Source organism: Empidonax traillii, unplaced genomic scaffold, assembly GCF_003031625.1.
Source record: "Empidonax traillii isolate 1590-97213 ecotype Southwest subspecies unplaced genomic scaffold, ASM303162v1 scaffold53:size2875158, whole genome shotgun sequence".
NCBI classification, from domain to species: Eukaryota; Metazoa; Chordata; class Aves; order Passeriformes; family Tyrannidae; genus Empidonax; species Empidonax traillii.
In genome coordinates, this window is record NW_020955246.1 from 832,821 (window position 1) to 859,108 (window position 26,288).

A 26,288-nucleotide genomic window follows, 5' to 3' on the forward strand; every position below is an offset into this window, starting at 1 on the left:
GATTATCATTGTCTTGGCACTGACTGAAGAGCTCACATTAACAGGAGGGATACCCTTTACATCAAGCCCAACTTCCCTGATGCTGATATTCATCTTTTGGATCCAAAAAGGAAGTCAGGTCATTTTTTTTCTGCTCAGGTTTCCTTCACAACCACTTAATTCCCAGAGAAGAATTCATAGCATTGACATTGCCCTGTCCGTGTGTTGCTAACTTTTCTTTCTTTTTAGAAAGACAGGAAGAACACTTTGCATCCTCTCAGCCTGGCTTTGCCCCGTGCACGCTATGAGAAATCAAGAGGAGATGAGGGAGGAAGAAGGTGATGGCAAATGACAAAGTTTGCAACTCCAGCCTCCTAACCTCAGCAGAGAGGCAGCTGCAGGTAGGGTTGGAGGAATTCCAAGAACTCACTCTGTTTGAATACCACAGAGCCCCCAGGCTCCAGAAACATGATACTCTGATACTGATCATGAAAAAAAAAAAAAAAGCAAAAAAAAAAGCTAGGGACTGTTAAACTGCTCATCCAAGCCTGCAGCTGGGGGTGACTCAGAGTGCAGAGTTGGAAAAATGCCCACGTGGCAAGATTAGAAACTCATTTGTGTAGTTTATGTGGCCTTGCCAGGAGCCTCCGTTTTTTTCCTAACCCCCTTCAGTTTATTAACTTTAAAAGCTCTCCTTTCCTGTTGGGGATCTGGCATGGCTGCAGCCAGGCAGCTCTTTCTCCTTTTGCATTAACAACACTTAAAGGCTTTCTTTCCTGTTCAAAATCGACTGTGTGAGATCATCTGTGGAATTTTCAAATGTGTTCACTCTTTCTTTTCAGTTCTTTCTTTGTCCCAGGGTTCCATTTAAATCCAAGTGCTTTTAAACTAACTGTATTCAGCAAGCCAGCACTTTCAGGAGTATATGTTATGAAAGCATGAAAAGAAAAGGCCTTCTTGTCATCAAAACCATAATAATTATGTGTCAAATATAATTACTGTTCTGTGGGTAATACATCTAATACTTGGTGACAGAGTAAGCAGCCTGCAGAAGAAGAAAGTAACTGGTGGCAGGATCAAATTTGATATAAAATTAACCATCATGCTTAAATACTCCGTCTCATAAAATTCTACCAAAAAAGAAGAGGCAACAAAAAAAGGGGTTTTTCTTCATTTAAAACCGTTAATGTGCAAAAGCTCCTCAGTTCTCTCCACCTCCATACAATGAATCACAGCTCTTTTAAAATAAGAAACACTGTGCTAGAAATGTGAGTATTCCAAGGATCACACTATGGTGAAGGAGCTCATCTAACAGGAAGGAATTAAGTGTGGGAGTTCTCTCCTCTTAACCCATTATATTTCCTCATTATTGCCTTTACACCACATACTTGACTCACTCAATAAGAAAAGCTTTCTGCATTTCCCTACCTTCTTTAAAATACATAAATTAATGAGCAGCTGGTGAAGCTGACATGTGCCTGTGAGTTTGAAGACTACTGAAATGTGAAGTCATATTCTGAAGGAGGAAAAAGTGCTATGTCAGGAAACAGTATTCTAAATATGACAGCATGTGTGAGAAACTTGTCCAGTTTAAAAACACTTCTTCTCCTCCCTAAAACTCTTCTTAATAGACTTAACAAAATCTAACATATTCAAAAAACACTTTAAAACCTAATGACTTGATGTGAGTCTAGATCCTGAAAATAAACTTCAATATTGTGTTTAAGAATTATACTATGAGTAAAAAAATTAGTGTAATTGTTACCTAAAAGCATAAGATTTTTGTAGGATTGATGCCTTTTGCTGAAGCTAACATTATATATGCATGTGTTTTTACTAATTTGAGTAGGACTACATAATGGTGAAGTTAAGAATAATAAGAATACACTAAGGGGCTCTAGATTCTGGTCCTCAGTTTTACATGCTCCTGTATGATAGTCAGAGAAACAGGATTTCTGTACATGTGTGTTTCAGCTTTATTAATATGCTTTTATTTTCTTTGCATTCATTTTGTCTTTCTGTTCTGGGAATATTCCAAGTTTGCTAACAGACATACTTAATGAAATATTAATAATGTAAGAGATCTTTGAGAAGTTTGAAAGATTTTTAAAGTGGTTTTATAAAGAAATTAATTTTTTCAATCTAAAGTTGCTTGGAAGTTTTAAAACTTGAAATATTCATCAAGTAACTATAATGGTTTATTTATTTATATAAAGAAAATTTATGCTTATAATTTATTGCATTGGAAACCTTATTTTAAAGATTACAGTCATCTAATTAAGCAACAATACTCAGTCATAGAATTAAAATCATGGTTTAAAAAATCCAGTGCTTTAAAAGGTGCTCCCAAATAAGGAATTGACCAGGAAATATTTGGTGGTTTTTTTCAAGGACAAACTTCAGGGGAAAAGAAACCCTGGAAAATGCTGACAATTCACCAGCTTTTAAGGCTTCATTTGAGAAATTCATTCTTTTCTCTCTAGGCCTATTCTTCTTTTTCCACATATTAAAAAAAAAACCACAGCTTTTTTTTTTTTTTTTCTAATTTCTATGCTCTGAATGTTCTGGTAAAAGCTATTTCTTAATTAAGCCCAATGCTTTCCTCCAATATTAGGTGTGAGAAAATGAAGGCATCTCGTGTACTTGTTTTTACCTAATGAATAGGCATATTTGTATACTAATCTGCTTTGTCATAAGACTTTGGAACACATTTCATTGACCACCAGACTTTATGCATATGCAGGCACATAATTAGCAGCATTTGCTGTCAGTCTCAGAGCAAGAATGTTTGTAAAAGTTATTCACATTGCATAAAACAGCTGGATTACAGGAGAGTATTTCTACTAATTAGCCTCACAGTTCTCATGTGTTCATTTCTAGAAAAGGTTTCACAACTCTCTCTCCTCTAGATGGCTGATTGGCACCAACTTTAATTTAGGGAAAGTAGGCACTAGGAGAGCTCCACATTCAAGTTAGCAATGACAAACTGATTGTGCCATAACAAAAGAGCAGTGATGATTATACCTTTTTTTTTCCTCAAAAGCAAAATTCATACTAGTGGGTGAAATATTTGAGATCTGCCTGGTACACACTCCTTGTGTCTTCTCAAGGGTACTTCCTTTAAATCTTGGTTGTATTCCCAGTTCCACTGGGTCTATTATGTAACACAATCAGTTCTGTCTATACACATAATTATCAACACTTGAGAAACACAGGCCCAAAAGCACTCTCTGACTTTCTTTTGAAAAATAAGACTGATGAAACGAATGGCTTGGAACTGCCATGTTTGGTTATGGTTTCTGAAAAATTAAGCCAACATGAAAGAAATCATGTTTTCAAACAGTACTGTTCTCTGTAGACTGATCCCCCAATTTATTGAACTGTACTCCTTGGGTCCCAGGTTCAAATGCTACTTCTACTCATCAGTCACCACTTGTTTCTTGAACTAAACAACACATCTGTAATTCTCAACTTGACTAGAATTAGCTCCCAAAAGAAAAAAAAAAGTTTCAAATACTTCTGACTGGCTTCTAAATTGGAAACACCTGTAAGAGTTATATCTTTTCCTGACATAAATTAGTGACAAGGAGTTCATATAAGAGGTGCAGACAGAAAAATAAAATAGTGCAATAAGTATTTCAGGTACCAGAAAAAGAATTGTTGCAGCTAGGTTGGTATAAGAGAAAAGAATATGTGACCCTAGCCTGCTGACTTCCTATAATACCAAAAGAGATGCTTGATACCCCTCTTGTGTTAACCAGAAAATGACTGCCTGAAGCAAGAACAAATGTTTCATTAGCACTTGTAATCACTTCCATAAGATGAAAACAGATGAAAGAAGAAAGGATGAAATTCAAACAGTAGAGTGAAAAAAATGGATCCCTTTTGTTCTGTGGTGTACCTTCTATTTCAGATGGGCCTCCCTCGTAACTAACCTGAGTTCAACAAAGTCACTCAAAAGAAAGTTCCAGAAAATCTTATCGCACTTTTCATAGTGTTCATAAATACAGTGGAAGGTCCTTGGCATAACTATCAGTAATTACGATAAAGCATAAAATTTTTTCCTGAACAAAATTTTAATAATAAAATTATTACTTCCCTCCAAACTGATGCCAGAACATTTTAGTCAGTCATTCTCCTCCAGAAATTGTTTATATCTCTAGGTTTTCAATGTGAAAAAAATTTGCCTTAACCATTGGAAAAGTAATGATTTTCCAGCATTCTAGAAATCCAGCTTGATTCCAGCTCATAGGGTAAGTTATCCCTTAATTTATTCTAATATATGGGGTGTGCTAGCCTATGAGATAACTGTTGATTATGCATGATGAATAATACTGATTCATATTACAGTAGCATAAATCTGATACGTAGATAGACCTACACTCACACTCAATACATGGAGTAAGAGATAGCTACATTCAATTGCTTAGCTACTTTTAATGACTTCTGAAATGTGTTCAGCAACAGAACAATGATAAGAATTTGTTTTCAAGAAGTGGTGTTAAAAAGATGGTAGCCACTGTAGTCATTCTGCATAGTACAACATTGTGAGGACTGACAGATTTCATCTTTCAAAAAGGATGACTGAGACTAAAATGTGCCAGGTGGTGTTAAGACTTTTTTTTTCCATACTTGTGTTTCTCTCAACTACAACATCCAGTATTTAATGAGGAAGGCAATTCTGTGGCATTACTTACCAAAATGTACAGAGGTTAGAGCAGTGTGCTATTACAAGAGAAAGGAGTTGTATAAATCAAGAAATTCTTCCCTCCTCATTTGTTACAGTTTAGTAACACACAATATGTTTAGACAAATGTAGGTACTGTTTTATTTTATCAATACTTAGATTGTTGGCATTACTTCCTACCCACAAATATAATAATTCAAATCTACTGACTTGAAAATATAAAAGTATTTGGACCTAACTGCATTAATAAAAAGAGAGATCAGAAACAGGGTTTTTTAATTTGCATTTCCTTGTAAGTTTCCTGTCCTCTACTTAAAAAAAAAATCCTCAAAAATCTACAATAGAAGGAAGAATACAAGGAATGAAGTCAACGAAAATCCTAATAAGTTATCTCTATTGAAGGATAGGGCTACGTGTATGCAAAAGATGGATAACTTTCTTCATATATGATTTCCTCGATGATGGTGGTATCTATCTCCAGGTTCTCTATATAACTGTTGAAGTCTATTTTGTATTCATTAAAAAAAAACAAACAAACAAATAGGAAATGCTCTGTAGTGGCTACAACAGGAATTGAATGGCCAGTGGAAGAATGGAAAGCTGGAATAAAATTCCTTCATACTTATTCACTCAGCATTATGAGTAATTTGTGAAAGTAATGAACTTTCATGGGGACTGGATAGCACCTTACTGAAAAATTCTTCATGGTCCAGTGGGTAGATACTAACTTCTGGTTTCATACTACCAACTGAACATAAGTGGATATCATGACAGGAAAGTTTGGTTTTGTCAGAGCTTTAAGAAACAACTTGGTGAAGTGTTGTGTAATTTTTGGATTTACATTGTGAGTATTCATTGAAGTAAATGCAATCACTTTCACACAATACTGTTACATGTCACCCCACATATCATTAACATTTCCTGGTTGTCGCTTTTTACATTCTGAGACTTTTAACTGCTACTGAAATTCAGCTCATTACAAAGCACACTGCACAATCTGTTACACAAAAATACATATGCCGGCATACAATCAATTTGATTGGAAGTAACAAACACAAAGGACTACCGAGATATACCTTAGGCTGTAAAACCAGGATTCTCAGTTTCATAGGAAAACTTAGCTAAACTGCATTTCTTAGAAAGTTCTATATCTTTCTTCAAATGCATAAAATTAATCTGACTTTTTAAGTTATGAAAAGATATTAAACCCACAAAGGTAATACAGATCCACATCTCGTATATGAGAAAAATATATATTTTCCCCCAGGGAGCCTATGGTCTCATATTTATGGAGTCAACATCTGAAAAACAACAGTGCTACCTTAATAGAACCAGCACAAAAAAAAAAAAAAAAAAAAAAAAAAAAAAAAAAAAAAAAAAAAAAAAAAAAAAAAAAAAAAAAAAAAAAAAAAAAAAAAAAAAAAAAAAAAAAAAAAAAAAAAAAAAAAAAAACAAAAAAAAAACAAAAAAAACCAAAACCACACCACAAAACTGACACTGATAAGTATAAAATATTACTACCATACTCTATTTTTGTACTATAGCAGTATTTTACATACACATAAAATTAACTTAACCAGGAAGACATATTTTTCAGAAAATCAGGAAAACAAATTCAGTTTTATAAATAGTATGATGGTGAAGTCATTCAAAACAATGGACCTTCCTTTCAACTATTAAAAGTTTCTAATGTATCTTGATGACACTAGGTTAAAAAAAAAAAAAAAGGAAAAAATCCTTTTCATTGAACATATGCTATTCATGCTGGTTATTTTACCATTGAAGATGCACATATATGAAGATAAATTATAGTACATGGATATGCAAGCTGACCAACAATTAATTATTATTAACAATCATTGTATATGTTGGCAAAAGCCACTGGTTTGGCTTTTTGTGGGATGACATAGATTTTGTGTGCTGTCTGGAATTCACCCCCTACAAACTTCAGGAAATGCTGAAAAACATGTGGCTGCTCATCATCAAGTTTAAATAACCTTCCCTTGCATGAGAATTGCAACTGTCCCCTCCAAAGTAAAAACAAATTAAGGAAGGGGTGCAGGGGTTCTCCTCCCCCTTTGCCAAATGAATAAGTTTCTGTGTCCTGTCCAGGCCTCAAGAGAAGGAAGTTGTGTTCAGTTGTCCGATTGCCAATGCCATGGCCCAGAAGAATAGAGCTCAATTGCCTGTCCTGTGTGAACCTGGACAGTTCACGGTTCCCTCCCTGCCCCTGAAAAATGAGAATAACACTGTCCTAAAGCCAGCTGCGGCACTGATAAATAAATACAAGTCTGCAAAATATCCAGACTGTATGAGAAGCAGAAGCACGGGCAGAGCAACACAATAATTTCTGCTCTTCAGTTACCTCACGGAACTATTACTGCACAACACACCTGGAATTTACAAATACACTTTCAAATTATCCAACCTAATCAAAGCAACATTTATTTTTCCACCTCTCTTTCTAGTTCTTCTCCAAAGTTTGCAGGCAAAGTGCCACTGAATGTGGATTATACAGCACTCTAGCAGATCCAAGATCTTAGTTTATTTGCTTTTGTTTCTGAACATAATCAGACTCCCAGTAATGGAGAAAAACACAGATAAAGGTGTTCAATTTTAGCTATTTCAACATTTTTCTCTTCAGAAAACTGAGAATAACAAAGTCTGAGGGTTAGGCATTGTCACATCACAACCTAACACTATCCATCCCTTCAACCATTGTTATTAGACAATAAACATTACATCTCTTAATTATATCTTGAATAGCCACAGCTGTGACTGTGTTAGGCTGCCTAAACCAAAATCTTTTTGGATCTAGGGATTTATTTTTTAAATGCATAAGGAAATAGTATTGGGAGGGCAGTGGTACTACTTTTTCATAACATACACTTGATGTTATTTGTTGTACTGTTCCAGGCAGAACTGGTCTACTAAACTCAGTGATCTGCCTTCCATTTCTGTGATTCTGTCTTTCCTTCCACGCATTCTCATTTCAATTTAATACAAAAAATAATTCATTTAATTGAACATATTCCTTTAATTAAACTTGGAAATACTCTTGAGAGTGGAAATACTCTTAAGAAGAGTATTAACTGTATTTCCTTGATTAGCTTATTACTTTTTATGCAAACATGTAAAACTGTACAAAAAAGCTAACCAACAAACATTTGAATTAAAATCACTTAATCTTCATGGAAAAGCATTTTCCTGTAAATATTTGATTCTCCATTTATCCACTGTATGTCCAGGAAAAAAAAGGGGGTGGAAAGTAGCCATTTCAGTGACCTTGTGTCCCTCCGTTAGAGGAAGAGAGCTGACAGGTAGATATATGAACAGTTTGTTACTGCAGATTCCAGATTTTGTGATTATCTCTGACTCAACTTCTGGGGTTTTATCTGGAATTCCTGTAGCAGGTCAAATTGTGTACTACTCCTTGTCTTTACCATGTAGTGACCCCAGGTTAAAAATACACCTTGCAATAACACATAACAGTTTCCAAAATTTCTGCTTGAGTTGAAATAATGATGGAAAGTTCCAGACTTAGGGTGATCCAAAAAATGTGTCTCAAAACGTAGACTTCGGTTTAACTGCAAAGATGTTATGATTATGAGTTTATCTACAGTAGTTTGTGGGTTTTTTCTAGTTGTCAGCTGGTGCAGTAGGTACAGTAAATAATTGTTATTCATTTTCTTAATGAATAAACCATATCAGTTTTGTCATCTTGCAGCATATTATGTGCTACTACCAAGTGATATATTTTTAAAATGTATCACTAAAATTGCCTGGGACCTATTTGATGAGGGAAAATAAGTATTTGTGACTTATATATGTTTAGAATTTTGGTCTGTGTTTATTGATTGTAATATAAGCAAATATAACTTACAAATCAGTGTCACTAACATTCATAAAGTACTCTAAGATCCTCTGTAAAAAATTTTGGAGAGAGACTAACACACATTGTCTAAATCTTCCTGCTTCTTTATCCAATATGAAGTTATATTTCCTTGCCTCTCCTAAATAAATTTCAAATTCTGTCGTGCCCTTTGTTAATACTTTTTGCTACACTGGCCCTCTTTAAAAGGTTAATTATTTTCGGCGGCAGCAGCAGCAGCAAAAAAGTGAATGTTTAATTTTTGAGAGAAATTATTAAGTATGTCTCATTTCTGAATGCATCCTACTAACCTAGGATGAGGTCACCTCTGGCCCTTCTTAAAGCAAAAGATGAACCCACTTTATCCCTCTTCCCCATCATTCACTTCCTCCTGTAGATAGCACAGATGTCCTGGCAGAGATTTGCTGACATTTTGCTTCCTTCTTATTAATCTCTATTTTCTGACTCTATGCTACAGCACACCTATCATTCTCAGTGTAGTGTTGCAGGATTTCTCCAATTTCCCATGGGAATATCTTTCTAGAAAGATACAGAAATGGGGAGTGGAAGACTAAGGGAAAAGTGGGGAACAAGAGTTCTGCTATTTTTTCTTGTCTCAACACAAGAATAGTCTCCCCTGCACATAAACACAGGAAAATAAGACATCTTCTTCTCCTTCAAACTTGGACTTCAAACTGCAAGTCAGAGCAAGAACCTAATTTTGAGTGGTTTACCATGGCTTGCTCCTGTGCTTGTGCTATAAGGTTTTGCTTCTCAGTAGTACTGGCTCACTGGGGTTTCTTGAAAAGTATCAAGAAATACAGCAAAATAATCCAAAAAGCAGTAAATAGCACTTCATTAGAGATGGTATTTATAATGCAGAATATTTTTTTTTTTTCAGTTACAGCGATATGTAACCTTTCTATCCAGGCTTGGATAAAAGATACATGAAAGAAAGACATTGAAGGGGACCACTGCCTAAAAAAGGTCATTTGAATGTAGCTGTTGAGTAGATCTCTACCATTTTAGGTGCTCTATGGTATCAACCTTGCCTCCAGCCATCACTCCAGAAGCAGTTAATAGCTCCATAAGTCTTGTGGCATACCTTCCATCTCCAGGTGAATGTCTCAAGTATCTCAGAACATCTCCAATGACACTATATGTTTAATTGAGCAACAGGGGAAAACCCTTCACAACTGCATGCTGTGAGCCTACTGAGTCCAAACTCAATAAATACAGTACAACCACATTTAACTTGGAAGGTAATGTACACCCAACTTCATATAAGTGAAAAAAGAACAACAATTTATTAAAGAAAAATAGATATAACTACAAGGATACAGGGGAGAATGGTTTACCCACAAAATGGGAAATCCACCCAAATCATGGCATACCCACCCTCCGGAAACAAGAGGGTCTCCCCCACTAAAACCACCCCCCTCACAGCACTGGCGCTGCCCGTTTGGCTTGGTTGGACTTGGGCTCTGGTGGTTTTTGTTTTCTACAGGCAGCTGGGGCAAGAAGTGAGGGACTGCAGTCTGGTGGCAGTCCTCGTGCGAGCGGAGCGGTGGCGGCAGTGGCACTGCGGGGGATGACTACAAATCACTCCAGTTGCAGCGCAGTCCCACGTCCCCTTGGCTTTGGTGTGGAATGTCAGCAAGCCAGTGGTCTAGGCGGTGGATCTGGGTTCGGTAGGCCAGCAGGGGTTAGGCACTCAGCAGCAGTGGCATGGGGTCTTTCTGCAGTCCCCAACACCCAGGTACAGGCAAGAGAAATGTAAAAAAACTGAGCCCTACCCACCCCCACCCGCCTTCATGGTTTTCCAGCATGGCTTCATTTTTTTCTTTTTTTTTCCCCTGTTGTTCCTGCACTGGCTGGGGAGGGGGCAACCCCCTTCAGACAATGCAATCCTATGAATATTTGTTGCTAAAGTTCACTGGTTTTGTGACCGTAACACTGCCTAACTAAAATGTACTGTTCAACATAAGGATGTTTGATTCTGCTTGCATGTTTCTGACTACTTTTAAGCTTATTGTTTGTAGCATACATGGGGAGAAACACTAACCTATTGTATAAATGCTATTATTCTAATGAAGAAAGCTGTTCTTCATTAATTACAAAGGAAAAAAAATTGAAAAATTATCAGGAAAATAAACAATTAAAAGACTGACTATAGGGAACAGAAATAAAACACCATCTAAACAATGATATTATATAATACATATATCACATAATATCATATATCTTTTCTTTGATATCCTGAGTTACTGCTCTTCCTTCACTCATAAAATGTTCTCTCCAGTATTGTTCCTTCATACAGAATATCCTAACAGTCTGTTTATGGGAGAAATAACTCAGCTAACATCGTAACTGCCAACTTCTTTTAAAACTGTCTATAATGCACATATTTGCATAACTCTGCATGTTTTCAGGTGCAAAACATTACGGCTTCTGAATTAAAACACCACCTAACAAATGTTTAAGACCATCCTTACCCAAGACAATACCTTCACTGAGGCTCAAATATAAGCAAAAGGAGATGATTTTATAAACTGAAGAAAAATGCATGCACTTTTCCAAAAATATTCTGCAACAAATACAAATGCAAATAAAAAAATATTGTCATAACTTATGCTGTCGTTGTGTCAAAATGCCTCATTGAACTGAGGAGCCTGTTGCCACAGATAATATGCAGACGAAGTAAGAAACAGACATATCTCACGTCTGCTTAAGCAAAGCAGACTATACAGAAATAGCTGCATGGAAGCATTAAGTACCTTACCAGCATGACAGTGAGAAAGTAAGCTTAAAGTGGTGAGTTACATGATGAGAATACTGCTGAAGTTTTAAGTCCTTAGACCCAGCTAGATAGATGCTTTTGCTGTCCATTCAAGAATTTTCTCTGCCTTTATCTGTTCCACTCATACAGCACACATCAGCATTGAAAACAGTGGCTCCATTCTGGTCAACAAGAACTATTAAATAATTGCTGTACAAGTAAAATAAATGGTTCACTAAATGATGTTTTTTCTATGGTTGTATCTGTTCATTCAGAATCACCAATAAGGTCATAAAAATTGTGAACTCACTTTTGTCAATATTTGCAAATGAAAGACTAACAGTGTGGGTGCCCAGACTCTTGCACAGAGATAAATTTCTTGCCTCTCGGTAGTATCAGCACAACTGGGTAAAAGACTGACTATCGGAAGGTGTTAATCACCTCATCATGGAAACAAGATTATTCAAGGCAAGTCAAGATCTGACACCTTGCAAGTAATTTTTATAATCTTATTGAAACTACATCTGTGTCTTTAACACAAAGCCCAAAATAGAAGTTAAAAATTCTGATTGTGTCATATTAACAGCAAGAAATGCTTGACCAAACTCATATGAAAGTTAATTTTTACACACTAAATTTAACTAAGTGCAGAAAATCTGGAGTGGGTCCTCTCCAGTGACACAATATATGTTACAATTAATTTATTAATCGCTCTTCTTTTGCAAAAATCATACCTAGTATATTATACCCTTCTGTATTTTTAAAAAGGTAAGGAAGACTTTAGCTGCACAAATAATATTGTAGTTAACAAAATAATTCATGGATTGCCTTGGAAAAAACTGACTTAAATTGATGGTATCCAACAGAGAAAGAGTTGACAAAATATGTTTTTTGCAAGTATCCATTAATCAAATAAATGCAAATATTTGTTTAGAAAATTGTCTTTCACAATTCAAAAAGAGTGAACAGTACTGTCAAAAAACTCAGGTTGAGCATTTGGCTTGACATTACTGAGAAATAGTCAGTGTAGTCTTTATATTGAGGACATCTTTCTTGTTCTGTTTCTAGGACCATCCAGAGAGGCAGGTGCAGTGTAAAGGAAAAAGGAATAGGAATAGCTCAGTCTGCTCCTTGCTACCTTTCTTGATACTTGGCATTCCATTACCTTATGCTAGAAAACTAAACAAAAGTAGATAATTTGCAAGCAGATAATTTCATAAAGGAATGGCTAACAGCTATAAAATGTATATCAGCTCTGCTTGCTCATATTGCAGATGTATCTGTAGTTTCAGTCATACTACGTTCTCTTCTTTCGTACTGTAATATGGTATAGATGTCCCAATGGTCAGGGTTTCCTGTGCTGACAAATTATAAAAAATATTCTTAAAATAAATATGTGGTAAATGACAATAGGCAATAAAAATCCATATGCTACCCAGAGGATAATGTAGCAGTTTCCAGAATAGCCTCCATGTTCCTTAATGATAGTGATTAGATGGAACTAAAATTTAACCTGCCTGGCAGCAATAAGAAATGAGCAACTCGGCAAAAATGTGGCTGTTCAAAATAGGGAATTATGCTTACACGTGTATGTATAGTCACTGGAAAAAAAGAACTTACAGTATGTAATATATATGCTCTAAAAATTAATAATTCATTAAAATATATTACAGTGATAATATATTTGCAGGGAAATTTTCAGTGCTTAGATACTACCCACCAATCAACAGCCTCACCTTAGTCCACATTTCCTGCCACAAATTATTTTGTAATTCTTGTAGAGAAATTAAAAGTAGACATCCTCTATTTTTTACATTTTGTCTTTCTTTCTGAGAATGTCTTTACCTCAAAATGCCTCCAGTGAAAGTTACTCAAGATACTTACATAATCCATCTACATAAAGCTTGATTTTAACAGACCTGAAATATATGTAGGGTTTTTAAAATGTCTCTGCTTTTTTGATTCATTATGCCAGAAAAGTTAACTATTACAGTTAAATTTTAAAAAAGTTTTTAATACAAACTTAGTTTGATAAAACAAAACACAAGAGTACAAAACTTACAAAAATTTATTTCCTTTCGAAAACAAATTCTTACCATTCTTTTAAAACTTGGGCCTAATTGTGCAATAAGTAAAGTATAAATTGGGAGAGCTATTGAAAACTGATCTATAAGAATTTTTTAAACTTAGGTCCTTATTTCACTACCTATTTTCTTATTTAGCATTATCTCTTTGAATTAAGCAAATACAATTTAAATTGCATACTCGTACACTTTACTCTCATTGACAGTAGGGAAAAACAAGACTATGTTTTGTTGGTTCTTATTTTTGTAGGTTCTTATTTTTTCTGAAATTTCAATGAACGAAAAGGCTCTTGGTAAGAATAGAATAGAAGAGAAAAGAATAGAAGGGAATAGAAGAGAAAATAATGGAATGGAATGGAATGGAATGGAATGGAATGGAATGGAATGGAATGGAATGGAATGGAATGGAATGGCATGGAATAGAATAGAATATAGAATAGAATATAGAATGGAATGGAATGGAATGGAATGGAATAGAATAGAATAGAATAGAATAGAATAGAATAGAATAGAATAGAATAGAATAGAATAGAATAGAATAGAATAGAATAGAATAGAATAGAATAGAATTCTGTTTCAGCTGGAGGGGACCTACAGCAATCATCTAAGCCCCTAAGTACTTCATCTCGGGGCTGCTTTCAATCCATTTTCCACTCAGCCTCTATTTGTGCTTGGGATTGCCACAGGCCACGTGCAGGACCTTGCATTTGGCTTTGTTGAACTTCATGAGGTTTGCACAGGCCCACTTCTCAAACCTGTCAAGGTCCCTCTGGATGGCATCCCTTTCCTCCGGGGTGTTGGCTGCACCACACAGCTTGGTGATGTTGGCAAGTTTGCTGAGGGTGCATTCAATAGCACTGCCCATGTCACTGACAGAGAGGTTAAACAGCACCAGTCCCAATATCGACCCCTGAGGAATGCCACTTGCCAGTGTTTTCCACAGCTGGTCCCCTACAGTATACAGCCATGGAACAGTAGAAAACTCTCCCACCCAGAGAACATGTCACTCACTCAGAGCTCTCAGCAAAATTGTTTACAAACATGGGATTTTTTGTCCTTAGTTTACACACCAAGGGAAGCTGTACAAAACACCTGTATGCCTATATTCCAGTCTGGTTTCACACTTTATAACAGAACTATTGGAAATTACCAACAAAAGATAATATTTGTCTAATTCACATAGATGATGAAACATGAACCATCTTCAGAAAAATTAAACAATTATTTCCTTGATAGATTAAATTGTAGGGGAAAAAACACCTTGATTCTCCTTAAAATATATCTAGATTTTTTAAAAAACATTTATCTTCACTAATGTCTTCATGTACAACTCTAAGAACTCTGCAAATTTCTGTTTTTTCTGGACTTTTAATATTATGAGCATTCAGAAAGACATGTGTGATGTACTATTTTGGCCTTGGACCTACTCTTACCAAGCAATCAATTACAGCATCTCTATATTACCAGTTTGTAAAAGAAAAGTGCTGGAGTGTATTCATGACTAACTAAAGGACCAAGACCAGTTAACTAAAGGGACTGGTTACACAACCAGGTTTCTGTCCTATAAAATCATTTGTGACAGAAAAAACAACGGAGAAGACACCTGTAACATGAATACATGCCTTGAAATCTTGGAGGAATAAAATAATTTCTGGATTATTCTACAGATTAAATGAGATTTCATATGAATTCCATCTGTAGATTACAGTTTATCAAAAGACAAAACTGGAACTGCACCTGCAGAGAGTAGAAGAGCCTTTTCTTCTCCCTGTCATGCAAGAATTGGAGCACCACCCATAGGGGTGGTGCTCAGCCCACAGTAGGGGTTTTCATGTGGCTTCTTCTCCCTCTGACCATTTAATGTAAAACTACAGAAGCAAGCCAACGAGAAGATCCAGCAGAATAAAACAGAAGTGGCCAAAGTAGATAATTTTCTTAGGCTAAAAATATTATTAGTTGTTTGGTTCTAACTTGTCCTTCCCCTGTAGTAGTTTCATCTCAGCTTTTCTTGACACCCATATCAGTTACCCTTCACTTCTGCATCTTTCTATTCCCTCGAACAGAGATGCAGGGGCAATTAGGAGGGGGAGGAAGTGTGCAGCCATGAAGCTGCTTCCCAGTGTCTTCATCAAAAAAAGTATTCACAGTGCTGCGAAGTGTTAATAGGATCACCATTGTCATGTTAGACCTAATCCACCAGTAAACATACTAAGCCCTCCCTACTTGCTTTCAGTAAGAAATTATGGAACTAATGTAACATTTGCTGCCATCACATTGTTCACACTACTGTTCTATGTTATGCCTCATCATTCACCCTGTTGATTCAGACTATAAACTCTCTAGAGGTGGGACCATCTGGTATTCTCTGTTTGTAAAGAGTGTAGCACAATAAGGTCTTGTTCTGGGCTGACACACAAACATAACAAAAACACTCAATAATAAATAGTTTTATGTCATGAGTCTTTTTTTTTTTTTTTTTTTTTTTAATTCTGGACATTTTGCTGTAATATGGATATTCAAAACAAAAGGGAAAATAAAGACAAGATGAGGAACCAATTCCTACCTTTTATCCTGTGCACTCCTGTTTCACTTTCCATTTATGCAAAAAATAACAGCTTTAATATATAGGTTGGATTAAATCAGATATGTGTTTATTTCCTTCATTTTTTACATACAAAGGTGGAGACCTACCTAAACCACATAGGATCCCCACTGAAAAGCACATTAATGAGAGTAATTAGTTACAGCATATGGTCAGACAATAATATAATTTTGCTAATTACTCACAGCTTGGGGCCCATTTTTTCAGTGTAGTGGACAACAGCATGCATTTATTCTCCATAATAACAATAATGGGATAGTAACAACAATGGGATACATCATTAACCCTATTTTATTCTTTGTTAATTTTTATAATACCAATAACAAAGATCATTAACCTCTGTTCTGTTTAACAACTAATCAGCCATTTTAGTTAAATAAATTAATATATAACATTAAAGATTACTTTGTTTAGCTAGATTTCCTCTCAGGAGGGGAAATTTTCCTAATGTTATGTTAATACCAGTTTACTCAACAGGTGTTAAAACATAAGTGGCAACATGGAAAAAGATCCGTTGCAACATGCAGTGTTTAAACAAATCTGTTTAAACTTAATTATTTGATAATCTTTTTTACTTTTAAAAAGGCAACTTTTCTGTTAAAATATATATTGGATATATTTGATAAATTTTCCTTTTGATCATTCTGTTACATTCTGGACTTCAAATATCACTTAGACTTGGGCATTTATAGATGTAAGGTTCAGTCTTATATTTCATTCTTTTGTTAAAAAAATAAGAGTAAAATCTACCTCTCTTAGTGAAGGTAAGCTGAATTAAGAAGGAGAAAAATAAAAAGAATAAATTTCTGCTGTAAAGAGTCCCTTTTACATAAATGTCTCAAGGAGCAGCACAGTAATACAGGTAAAGTTATATAACCAATATTTTGAGTCATTTCTAGTGACTTGTAAAAGATGAAAGAGCAAAATGGTGATATATTAGTAAGGAAGAAGTATAGCTGTGAATTTCAAGCTTGGCATGTGAAATATGTTTTTTTTACACAGTTATAATGGTAACATTGAATAAGAGGGTAGTTTTGTAGATGAGTAACCATAACAAGGGAATAGGGAGATGGAAGCTAAAATAGGGATGAAATTGTGTAAATTTTGGAAATTACAAAACAAAAAGAAATAGAGGAGTTCTGAAGGTTGCTGATAAAACTGGTAGACCCCAAGTCTTTCCTTATATTTATTTATTTATGTGTGAGTATTGCAAGCCAAGATCATCTTTTAGAGTGGTGTCATGTACAGATCGATAACCAGTTGATATGAAGAGACCATCTGTGAAGTCTACACATTTAATACAACGGTTATGGGATACTACTTATTTAGAAATGATCCAAAAGGAATACAAAACCATTCACCACTTTAAGGCCATAGAGAGCTCCCAAATGTTCAGATATATGGGAATATGCTGATGTTAAATTCCTATTTGATTTTCAGTGAATATCTGATGGGTCTGTATGTATTTCCTCTCGCTTGAAATTAGATATATTGGTATATTTTCACACTTCTACCAAACGTCTATAGTATTTATTCTGTATTAGGCACAAATAATGGCATTCCCCACAAATTAAGCATCCAGAAAGCCAAAACCAGTTATAAGAATTCATAATCAGAATAGAATGAAAAAGAGCATCAGGAGGTACAAACCTATATTTTAAGCTTCATTCTGCTGTATTTAAGAGTGCTAATGGCAGCACCTAAGTTTGAGTTAATCTCTGAATCACAAAATAAAAATTTTCCTATTTATATACATTTCTTGAATTTAAAAAGACTTGAAACTAATTTCAGTCTAACTTTTAAATACTTTGACTGCAGCTTGTGTGTATATCCTGAACAATTTAAAGTAAGAAGACACTGCTTTAATTCCCTCACAAACTTTCACACTGCTGCAAACCTTATGAGAAAGGAGATAGAAGAAAGATATTCTCTCTAACTCAAAGATGCTATTTAGTTCAAACTGCCATTCAAAAATGCCAATATGTAAACAAAATGTTCAGTCATGTCTTACTAGGAGGAAAGCAGGAACAAGAGTTTCTGATTAATAATGTGAAAAGATAACGCAAACCTCAACTGTTTTGTTATCAGAAATTAAATATTAACCAAACATTATGGATTTAGTTGGTGGATTGGGATTTCTTTTTGTTTGTTTGTTGATGACTCAGCATTCTTCCATAACACCATACCGCCTCACCTTTGCATTATAAAAGAAGCTTAGGAACACCTGCCTGATACAAAAGTGGTTTGGAATGCTCTGTTTATATTCAATTTCAAAGAAAGAAGAAAGGATTAAGAGCTGTCTGTGATTTAATACAAGCCCAAGCTCTATCCATAAATGTTACTATTAGTGTGACAAACCAAAGGCAACAAAGCTTTTACAGTTCATATCATAATCTCTTCTTCTTGTAAAAGTATGTGTTGCAAGAACCTTTCTGAAAAGAGTAATTTATGAAAAAAAGGAAATTCTAAGTGTTCCTTAGACTATAGTGTTGTCAGAAATTGAGAAGTAAATGTAGACATTACATATTCATAAAATATAAAATTCTTTCAATCAAAAAAACAGAAAAAAAAGCATTATATAAACCACATCTTAGAAATAAACATTTAAACCATCAAATTTTATAACAAAATAACTGTTATAATAATGTGATTGATCCTCAGTGCTGAGGATTACACTTTAAAAAAATTAAGTTACATTAAATTATGTACATTAAATTATGCAATATACTCCCAAAAATGGGGCAATTAGGCATGAAGGCCTTATGTTTAAATGGTTCTCTGAATGAACCAGTACTCATTGGCTGAGTTAATGAATGGGGATACATATCTCTGCACTTGCAAGCAGTAACTATTTTTGAATTTATCCTGGTAAGTATCACTATTTGTATCAGCTCTCTCAAGGAAAAAAGACAGTAAAGTGGGTATGTCTACACACCAAGTGCAATTTGCTTTGTTTACACATAGCCATCTGTCCTGTAATAGAGATGCACACACAGCGTTCAGACTATTTTTTAACAAGAATTATAAGATGACATAAAGGACCAATTTCTAAAGAGCCAGGCTCATCAAGATCAAACCCAAATGCTTAAATGATTCCCTCTGTAGAAGATAGTCCAAAAAGTTATAACTACATAGCATTTCTTCACAGTCTTATTTGCCCAGTTGTTTCCAAAAGATGTATAGCAGATACAAAATTTATTTTACACGGTCTGAGAAGCCCAGTTAGGCATAAAGTGTGCTTCCCTCTCTGCACCAGTCCACTCAGCCATGCTCTGTGTAAAGAATACTTGTTTCTGCCTCTGCATTTCCATTCATTTACCTGGATGTGCCTTTTGCATATACAACAAAGCTGACAAACTGGGGTAATTAGATTGCCCATCTAGCATCAGAACTGTACCCCTGGTTTACAAAATAAGGGCAAATGAAAGGCAACCAGCATCTCTGCATGACCTTCCTATTGCAGAATAAAATACAAAATACTGAAAAGAAAACTATGTACATCAATTATCAGAGAAGATTAAGGAATACTGTGCAGCATCAACATCTTATGTTTATTTTAATGGGTATATGATTCATATTTAAGAGCAAATTTAGAAAAATATAATATCATACTGATAAAGAAGGAGTTTGTAAAGAAAGAAGCTAGTGTTAGCAAAAATTGGCTTCTTTGATAAATGATTGCATATCTGCTGAGGAGACGATAACACTGAAAGTGAATAGACACAAATGGGGGAGTCAGCGATAGAAGATTCACTGAACATCGCTATCAGCAATTGCTGAAATAACTTGTAGCCCTGGCAGGCGTAGATTTTTAGGCTTTATTATAAGCACTAGTACTGTTATTATTATCATTCAACAGAAGGATATAAAAGAAAGAAATCATACATTCTAAACCTGCGAAAATACCATAAACCTAGTTGCCTAATTACACAGTAGAAACAAAATACTTCTTGAGCTCTTTCTGTTCAGTTTGTGTAAGATCATAAGTATGTAATCAGGTGGTTTTAATGTGATATATTACTTTATTTGCCTACTGTTTATTAAATCATTAGCTTAGTTACTTGTGCATTTGTCCTGAACAAACCACAACTGCTGAGGTTTACTATTTTCTTTGTGGGTGATAAATACCTTTCCATGTACTTCACTAAGGACAACTCTCATGCATGCCTTAGAAATGAGTAAAATAGTAAGTTCATTATCTTTACTTGCCTATGGAAATTTACTGTATTAGTTGCAGCCTTAATTTTGCCTACATGTGAGTTAACATACAATGGTTTTATTTGTATTTTCTATTTACTTCATCACACTTGTATTCCTATCTTGAGCAGACTGCAGATAACTATGATGCATTTTATAGTATTGAAATTTTTATTGAAATTTATAAACTGGGAAAATTGTAGTTGACTTGAGCTATAAAATGAAAACTCTTTTTAAATTCCTATGGGCAAATTTAGTAAGGTCTCTCCAAAAGTTATTATTTTTGGTGGGGTGGAGTTGTTAAGCACTATGGGAAACCTATCTAAGGATTCTTACATTGCACTCCCCCAAATAGAGATTAGTGTAATTTTAAAAATTATTATCTCATTATTTTTAATTTGTTATTTTTCATTCATTATTTTAAATTTTATAAATAACATTCTAGATTATAAAATAAGAGCTATTTCCTAGAAATTCCTGGGTTTGCTTCAAGTTCCCCATCAGTAACATGCATTAATTCTCTACTGTTGAATAATGTGGATAGAGACTGAGATCTACCTTATTATTTTATCCAGAAATAAACTGTCCAGAAATAGAAAAGTCTCTCAATTCATAAGACATGATAAATGTTAAAAGTGAAGATGTGGCAAATAAAAATATTTTTGTCTTCTCTGTTCTTGGTAGGAAAGCAAACACAAGGACCTCACATTTGTAACACAAACAGTGAATAGTGTTTATGAGAAAAGTTTCAAGATGCAAGTTACTTGAAGGACTTGGATTTATGCAAGAATGTTCTTAACACTATCAATGTAGATCAGAGTTTCTTCTAATCCTCAAAGTTAGATGCTAGTTTCATATTACAGAAAAAGATATTTCACTGTATAGTATTTCCCTCCTTACTCTTTTTTTTATCATTCTGGTCCTGAAAAAACCAGATAATTAATAGTCAATCAATAATAGTTCACAAAGAGTTCTTCCAAATCTTGGACAAAGTCTATAAATAGATACAAGTAGCAGAAAAATCTCCTTCTTTTACTTTGAAATGCTGTAGATAATGACCTAAATAGCACATGTGGAAGTAATTTCAGTATTTTGTACTTGTAGCTCTTTATATATATGCGCCCTTTGGGCGCAATCCAGCAAAGCTTTGCACATATGCTCAAGTTTATACATTTCGATTAGTCTCAAGGCTTTTGTTTTTGCTGTTTTTACAAATGCCAAGCAATTGTTCTCTTTCATGTAATACCTTCAAGAAAAAAAGAGAAGGAAGGAAAGAAGAGGTTCACTTAATCTTGGTCCATACTAGTTTGAAACCTCTGACACTCACAGATATTGTAAAATTTTAGTTTGTCTAAAGAAAATGAGAAGAATTCCTTTATATTTAATTATGGGAAAGATCAAACAGACTTGATTTTGATGAATTTCCCAGTTCTTACTCAAACTAATTTAACAATTCAGCATATTCTGTGATTTTGTGATTTACCTAGCAACTTTAGGAGAACCTACTTAATGTGAGATTTCTTATGGTCTTTGAGTCAGTCTATGTACAAGAGTGCAAGATCAGCCCTTTTAATTTTACCTTGGCCTTTAACTCACAGAACCAAGTACAAGGAAGTGCAGGGGAGCAAGAAAAAAAAAAAAGGAAATATTTGTTGAAGCCTTTGACAATTTCACTTCTCGTTTGGTTTGAATTCTGGGCACTGATTCAGATCACCTCTTATTTTAGCTAAATCTAGAAGCCAAACTTATGCTGGTTTTGTTCAACCTCTGCCCTTTCTTCCTGTCCCACAGTCCCCAGTTCACACACTACCTGTGAATCTATTTTGACAGCTGTATTTTCCCAACAGGAAAATACTTTACACACATGTGAGAATTTCAGACTTAGTATATGCAACACCCTCTCCCTCAATACACCTCCCCTTCTATTCAGTTGTTTGTGCAGGCTAAGCCTAAGACAGGCTCTGACCCCTCAACTCCTCATTTTATTCTCCTTTTGATTATACACAATAGATAATCTCATCAGTGTAAAAACAAACTGAAGATAGTGTATTTAATTATTTTTGTATACTGCTTAAACTTGTAATATATTGCCTTGGGTGCCTCTTGGAGTCAAGGAAAGGAAGTTAAAAAAATAGACTTTTCCTTTTGGAAATCTCTTCCAAAGATTTTAAACAGCTTTTGGTGTAAAATAAAAAGATGTTATTGCAAAAGTGGTGGGAAGTGAGCAGTGATTTTAATTTACTTTCATGTTGTTTCCCCACCAAGTTCAATCTAAGGTGAAACATCGTGTTGATGTCAAATTTTGCTTCAAGCAAAACAATAGAAGAGCTCTAAAATTAATGTAGGTGTCCAGTCAGAGGCCTTATACAGCCATTAACGGCAGTGCCAGCTTGAGATAATGCATTATAAGCATGAAAAATTCAACAGTAATTGCTGTGTTCTGATCTCTCTCCCTTTTTCTTACTTTGTTTTCTACAGAATCTGCTGCACATTCCCAAACTGGTCTTTCTGCTAGTTTACCCCACAGAAATGCACTGGATCTGGATCATTATGACTGATGAAATTGCTGAGAAGCGATTTTTTTTTTTTTTTGTCAAAATATAATGCCACTCTAGAACTTTCACCATACATTAGGACTCTGTAACAAGGGCTTATGGTTGCCTGAGGCATAACTTTGATTCAGCATCACTCCATCTTTAGCCACCCAGTTCAATGCACTATTGTAAGATGAGCTGAATACTGAAATTCAGTGCAACTGGGAGATGAATGCCATTTTATAGCTATATATTGTAAAATTGTTAGGTCTTTTGTTATCATCTATTGACTTTCAAAAAAAGTAAAAAATATCTCTGAGCCCATTTAGAGCATAAAAACAAATTATAACAGCACTAAGGCACAGAGTGCTGAGTTTAAATGAGCTTTTGTTCATGCTGTTCTCGAAATTCCACCGTAAATTTGCAACCCACATGTTGTGTTTTAAGATTCAAACCTGTGGACACAATTACTGTTGGCCAGTATGCTTTTTATCTGACAAATGACTTGGCTGACTTAGAAATCAGATCTTATAGCCTCCAGAGGACAGCAAGCTCTTATCCACGAGCTTTCAGTTCTTGGATATTTCACATACAGTTTTCACAAAAGAAACACCTGAGGTGTATCAAGGTTTCATGTAATGAAATCTTTCATAAGAGCAAGAAAAATATAACTCTTTTGTTCTGAACACAGGTGTACATAAAAACATTTAATTTCAAGTCAGTAGGTTTGCCTCACCTTAGTATTTACAGGACTGAAGACAGGAATAGTTTGGCTTCCCTGAATGTATTGTTATCATTATCAATTCCTGCAGTTTCACAATAAGTTTTCAATAAATTTAAGATTAACTATTATTTTCTCACCCATAAATAAAATATAATCATCTTAAAAATCAATGAAGGGAAAACCATCAAATCCATTAACCTGACTAAGAATTCCTTCAGGCCAATAACATGAAATGCAATGCACTGGATCTTTCATTTTATTGAGCTATATCTCTTTGTATGGCAATCAGCAGGGAAAAAAAAATCAAATCTAAAATCAAAGACTAAGGGGTTTTGTTCTGGAAACTAGTGAGGTAAGGATTGAGTATTCTTTTATGCCTGGGGTTAATTTTTTTCACCTTAATTTGCAATCAGACACAATAAAAAAAAAAGATATTGCCCCTGGAAAGAAGCAACTTTACTACCATTCCAACTATTTTCTGTACTTTTTATCACTCCTAAATCCTTTTGTTTTTGAATTCACCTCCATAACCTTGCAACATTATAAACAAATTTACTTGCCTTTGCTGACTGTCAACCAATACCATCTGCTCTGTGGTGTCTTAAAAATAGTAACATATATGTGGGTCACAACTGTAGTCTGTAGATAACCATGTGGCAGATCCAGGTGATTAATTTTCCCACAACCTTTATCTTACCCAGGGGCAGACTTTTGCTATGTCTTTCCCTAGTGAACATTTCTCATAAAATGTGAAATTAACAAAAATGCAATCTTACAAAAAAGCCCAGTATTTTGTAGAGGACCCATGTCAAGTAACAGAAGGGGTTGTTAGTCAGCTGCCTTGATTGAACTTGATCCAAAGGCAATTTTGCTCTCTTTCATAAACAGAAGTGGTTCAAGCCATAAAACTGTGAAACTGGGAGAAACCAAAAAGGGCATTTTTTTCTGTAAAAGCAAAGAAAAATAGTGGCTTTAGCTGCTGCTTTCAGTATGTCTTCAGTGTTATTTTTCTTAAATACTATTTTGCTTGTCTATGACCTGGTATTCTACTGTTCTACTTATACCCCTTTTCATGACCCACACATTCAAGCTGCTTAATCCTAAACCATACAGGATAGTTTGATGAGCTAATTGACAAGATGATGATATGACATGCCAGTGATCTATTTCAAACAGATTATGTGGAAAACACCAACGTTGAAAAGGCTAGTAAAATTACAGAAGCAAGCACTGATTTCCTCCTTGACTTGGTATACAAAAATTACATACACATACGCACTATGATAGTCCTTTACACATTTTTTTTAAAGAAATAGAAGATAACATTTGCTTAATAATAAAAGAAATTCTAGTTTTCTATTGTTTTTCGAATTTCATGTGTCACAGAGGTTTGTTTACAGAACAATATTCAAATACTACTCTAGAGATAGAATTACTTGCTTTACTATTATCTTGTTCCCATAATCCCTAATGATTTTCTTATCGTAATAAATCATTTATTTTCATATAAATACATCTGGTTTGCCATCTTTAAACATGCAGGACACAGTCGTCTAAAGGTTCAATTAAATCTATATAGTGCTTTAGACATAGACTGTTGACACAGTCTGGGGCTAAGATTGGATCCAGCTGCACCCAGACTCATCTCTGAGGAGTTTGGAAAGCAAGGGGGTCCTTTCTGCACCTCATGACTCATTGTGAGGGCTTCTCTGATAAGCCTTTTCTGAAGCCCCCACTCTACCCACAAAGAGCAGTAACAACATCATTTTACAAATAGAACTGAGCAACACAAAGAGTAACATAAAAATATACAATGATTTTCAGTGCTTGGACCTGATATTTTCAAAGTATTCAGCATGTGACAGAAATGAATAGGCTCAAATCACAGCCTTCAGGTATTGAATCTTTGACAGTCGGTTTCAAGTTTTAAAATAAGCAACCAAAAATTTGGCATAGCATATAAACCCACAAACCAACACTGTTAAATGTTTGTTTTAGATGTGTTCAACAGCTTGCTACTTGTATGTCAAGTCAGGAATAAATTCTAAACCTCTACTACAGCAGCATCAAGTTGCCTTGACAACAGAAACTACCTTTTTATTTATAAGCTATCCTGACTCAATAATTACCTGTTTTGCTGTTTATGAACAGGTGAATCAAGGGTCCTAGAAACAATTACATGCTTCACTACAGTCTTACTTCTTTCATGCAACAGATTTATCCTAGGCATTGAAGAGGCTAGATTTGAAATAACCTATAATCATAGATATGTAACAGGACTTAATTGAAGCTTATCTGTGCAATCTAATCTGTCATTTCTTAACTCTTAGTTCTGTCTTTTAACCCTTTCATATGTCATTTCCCGCCCTGGGTTTTTTTGTGGTTTTTGGTTTTGGTTTGTTGTTTTTTGTTGTTTTTTTGAGAGTGATTAACATAGTTTAAATCTTTAGAATTGCCATTCATGTTGGCTAACAGAGTAGTGGATTGTAATGATAGGTTAACATCTCTCATACAAAACAGCAGTAGAAATAAGTAGCTTTGAGAGACATTTGATAAAGCAGAAAAATATTATGACCAAGGAACACTGAGTTCCATTCCCCCAGGAAACAGAAAACTCCAGTGCAGTGGCCCTCCGCTCTTGATGTATGTGTGATCTACTCAGAGCCTGAAAAAACTGCATAAAATTATTTTTAAAATATTTTCATATAATGCACACACACAAACACTCAAAAGCAACTTTACAACTAGAGGAACTTATAAAGTTGGTGAAAATGGAGTTAACATGCTTTCCATCACACTGTAAAGAACAAGCATTAGTAGAATGGAAGTAC